Source organism: Neophocaena asiaeorientalis, unplaced genomic scaffold (assembly GCF_003031525.2).
Source record: "Neophocaena asiaeorientalis asiaeorientalis breed wild unplaced genomic scaffold, Neophocaena_asiaeorientalis_V1.1 scaffold202, whole genome shotgun sequence".
Lineage (NCBI taxonomy): Eukaryota > Metazoa > Chordata > Mammalia > Artiodactyla > Phocoenidae > Neophocaena > Neophocaena asiaeorientalis.
Window position 1 is genome coordinate 772758 of NW_020172627.1, and position 4626 is coordinate 777383.

At 45.7% G+C, this 4626-nt stretch overlaps 1 pseudogene; it reads right to left on the reverse strand.

Moving 5' to 3' along the window:
* Positions 1–313: 313 nt before the first annotated feature.
* Positions 314–2057, reverse strand: LOC112395720 (atlastin-2 pseudogene; annotated as a pseudogene).
* Positions 2058–4626: the final 2569 nt, after the last annotated feature.

A 4626-nucleotide genomic window follows, 5' to 3' on the forward strand; every position in this document is an offset into this window, starting at 1 on the left:
CCCTGAAACAGCCTTTCCATAAGATAAATTTCACTAACATTAGTTTAAGTAAAAAGGGAAAGAAAAGAATTAAACATGGCACAAGTGTGCATGAAAACTAATGCTCCTCAGCCAATCTTCATGTCTTAGGAGCCATGAACAGAATGCTTAAAACCAACAAACAATCTCACACTCTGTGGCAGCCATCTGTGAAGCCAGTTATACTAAACTACTTCTACAGTTGATTGTAAACTTTGGTTTATTTTTATTTGAGTTCTCACTGTACAGCAAGAATGAAAAAAAGAAAGAGTGGAGTCCATGAAGAGATGAACTGTCAGTCTGTCTTTAATCTGGCATGATGAGACACCTGGTCAGTCAGGTCTGCTTTGGTAGAGTTTGTTACAGACTGCCTTATGTTTTCCTCCATGAAATTACCAACCAAGGGTCTTCAATACCTGTTCCCAAAGCGTTTCAGCAATCTGATCAATCATTGTTCCAATTTCTCTGAACTCCCCAGAGTATTTAACATATGCCCAAGTACAAAGAGACGTCAGTGCTAACCCCATGACAAGGTTACACAAGACGGCTATAGAGTTTAGGCCAATGAAGCCAGTCAGTCCTGAGATTATATACGTAGCAAACATGACTGCAGTGTGGCAGGGGTACGAGCAACATAGAAGATATTTTTGCCATCATTGTGCTTTATAAAATTTGCATAGGTTCCTTCTATTTCAGCCTCAAACTGGTCCTGATAACGACGGCAGGATTCATCTCCACCCATTTTTTTTTTACTGAACAAGACTGTTTAATTGCCACTTCCTTGAGATCCAGGTGTTTTTACTCCAGAGTGCAATGTAAGGGTTGTCCCCACCGCCTACCTGCTCCATACTTTTGCAATAGATCTCTCTTGCTCCTGCTACTGCAGCAAGATTATTAGCTTCAGCTGTTGCCTGAAGCATGGACTTTGGATGTGGAAGTTCCTCTCCTTGACAAATTTTAATGTAAGCCTTAAAGTATTGTACAAGATCTTTACAAATGACTTTAGATCCACTTATCTCTTTTTCTAACAAATTTTCTGGGGCAAGTAGCAATGGAATCAGATTTCGAAGCTCTTGTTTAAACTCTTCATAAATATCTTTCAATCTCCCATCAAAACTAGGATTAGTTGCAACTTTAAGACCAGGATGTGGCAAAAGGAAGCAACCAAGATTTGAGAAACAGTTGTGAATGTGCTTCCTTACATTCTGTAGCTCTTCATGTTGACTTTGTTTTACCTGCAATCTCTTTTCAAGGAATTGTTTTCCACCTTCCAAACCATATGAATGTTCATAAGGATAACTCCAGTCTCGAATCAAAAACATTAATGTCTGAAATGGTTTCTGGTAGATTTCTTCCATTGCAAGTCTGCCGTATTCTGTACATAATTGCAAGTGTTGAAGATCATCTTCTTGAATATTTTGAGACAAATTATATACCTGGACAGAGCCAGTCACAGTGCTCAGAGCAAACACTGTTGCACTATCTTTGATAGTTGACTGGCTATCGAAGGCACCCTGGGTATCCCTCAGCAGCACAGCCACTTTTGTTCCATTAGGTCTCTCGATCACATACACTTCATTCCAGATGTGTATGCCTGTTGTTTCTCTTTTGCAACCAACCCGCCATGTAAAGCCAGTCAATGGTTCATTGTTTCCACAAATCCAACTTTGAGAATCCTTGTTATACATATATCTAAGCATGAAGTCCAGTAGAAATGAGTTCCCTTTAGGAAAAGCTCCTGCCATGGATACCACTACTATGTTAAGATCTCCTATGTGCTCCTGTAGCAATATCTGCTCCAAAGCTTCTTCATCAAGCTCAGGGTTATGGTCATCTTCATGTGAAAGAACAATCTATACTGGACATGGTTCCTTCATAACCTCATCAGAGTCTACTAGGTCATCATCTTCATAATTCTCACCTAGGAGGGTCCTGGACAAGACGTGGTTAACCCCGGTGTTTGGGTCACTGGTTCGCCTCCGTCACTGCAGCCCCTCGTGTGGCTGCCGCCTCCGCGCTGCCTCGTCCCCCTCAGCCATCTTGGACAGATTTAAAATTAACTCCCCCTAGAATGCTATTTTATTTTTTTTATGTTTAAGTATAGTTGATTTACAATGTTGTGTTAGTTTCTGGTGTACTATTTACAATAACAGGCATGAAAGCAACCTAAATGTCCATCGACAGATGAATGGATAAAAAAGTCGTGGTGTATACATATATACACACATGCACGTGCACACACACACACACGTACACACAATGGAATATTACTCAGCCATAAAAAAGAGTGAAAACAGTTTCTCAACTGAACACTGGGCTGAGCTGGTCTTCAGGATGTACTGAGTCTTAGATGGCATTTAGGGCAGGTATCTGAAAGTCCATGCTATGAGCATCTTTGTCCCCATGTTAATCCTCACTTTCTACCCAGGCCACCAGGATGCTGCTTCTTCCCACCACTGTTGCTATGGTAACTGGCTGGCAGTCTTACATACCAGCCATCAAACATGCTGAGAGAAGCCCGTTTGTACCACTAACCCAGTCATACTGTGGAAAGCCGATGGATACACATTCCAGTTGTGGGGGGGGACTTGATGGCTATGGCCAAGGGGTGCAGCCAATGTCCCTGAAGGCGGAGGTGCAGCTGCAAATGAGCAGTAGAGATGGGTCAGCTCAGATGTGGGTTGAGTCCTGCTTCTGCTGCTCAGTAGCAGTGTGCCCTTGGGCGTCAATGAATTTCCTGAATCTCATCTTCCTTATCTGGCCAACAGGGAGGGCTGTTCTGCCCCCACAGAGCTGTGGCAGCAGTAAGTGAGACCACACGGGAGTGCAGAAGAATTGTGAGCCCTCACTGTGGTTTGCCATTTCGCAACCACTCTCAGGGTCGAGTCATTTCTCCCAGATGTGCAGGAACAGAAATCAGCGTAAGAAACTGGTTCCCTAAGGAAAGCCCCTGACTCAGCCCCTATTTGGTTCGGTCGCTGAGGGTGGGTAAGTGTGGGCTTCCGCTGGCTTCCAGAGGGCAGTGTGTCTGGCAGAGTTTCTGTCTAGACACTGGCTGAAGGCTGTGCCCAGCCTCTCCCCAGCCTTCTTGTTCCTGGGGCACAGATGCCTTACTATTCCTCAGGGCCAACAGCTCAGGATCCAGGAAAGCAAGAGGGCTTTTCCCTGCTGTCATGGGCCGAACTGTGCCCACTCTGCATTCATATGTTGAAGTCCTAACCCCCAGTACCTCAGGACGTGACTGTATTTGGACATGAGGTCTTTAAAGGGGTGATTAAGTTATACTAAGTCATTAACATGGGTCCTAATCCAATATCACTGGTGTCTTTAGAAGAAGAGATTAGGACACAGACATGCACAGAGAAAAGACCGTGTGAAAACACAGGGAGAAGATGGCCATCTACAAGCCAAGGAGAGAGGCCTCAGAAGAAACCAAACCTGCTGACACCTTGATCTTAGAACTTAACCTTCCAGAATTATGAGAAAATCAATTGCTGTTTAAGCCACCCAGCCTGTGACACTTGGTTATGGTAGCCTGAGCAGACTAACATGCCTGCCCTTCCTCCTCACTGTAAGTAAGAGAATTCCAGCTCCCATGGGGACCCTTGGAGACAGGGACCCTTCTGGAACCACCATGAAGTGGGACTCTTCATCTTGTTTCCGGTCACTCTGTCTCTCACTGCTCGCTGGCCCCGTCTCTGCACCTCTGCACTGGGGTTCCCAGGACCCCAACTCCATGTCTCCCCAAGCCTGTCCAGCTCACATATTGCCCCCAGCTTGGAGAGAGGAACACATTAGGGGCATAGGCTGCAGCTCGTAACACAGCTCTGGGCGTCACAAGTCCCATCTCTGTGATCAGTCCTGATTTCAGTCACAGGTGTGATACAGAGCTCTTGTCCACTGGTGGTTCCCACTCCAGGCTCTCAGCTGCTGGGGGCTTCTCTGAAGCCAAAGGGAACCTACAGACCCTGTGCAAATGAACAAAGCCCAGAAGTGCTGGGCATCCACATCTCTAGGGGCAGACTTCAGGTGAGGGAGAAAGGGAGCAGGGTAATTCTCCTACCTCTGTCCTTCCTGGACCATCTGAGAGGCACTCCATACTCTTCTCAGGGTTCTGTGAAGTCAGTCTGTTGCTGACAGCGTGACGTTGATAATGCCCTTTACACAGGCCTGCCTTCCATGTCTCACACTCCCCAGCCCCTCATTCCTTCTTCCTGGTATCATCTCCCAAATAAACCACCCGCACCCAAGCCCTTGGGCTCTGCTTTTGGGGATGGCAGATTTGGGCATAGTTTTACCACTTTCCAGCTAGGGAGCAGTATGGAAAGATTTCACTTTCCTCATTTGTAAAATGGGGACATGACTATCTCACAGGCTGTTAATGAGATCACCATGGTGAAGTGAGTTGTAAACTGTGCAAGGTGATCTCAAAGCTAATATTTGTTATTATTTTTAGTTTGGTGGTAGCATAGGTCCTTCCTTCACTGTTCTTTCATTAAAAAAGAAGAAGAAAACCCCACCTCCATCTCATTCCCTAGGGTCCCTTGTGCTGCCAGGTGCAGGTGAACATCCTTGAGGAGGAATGGGTGCTAAGGGGTTGACACAGCC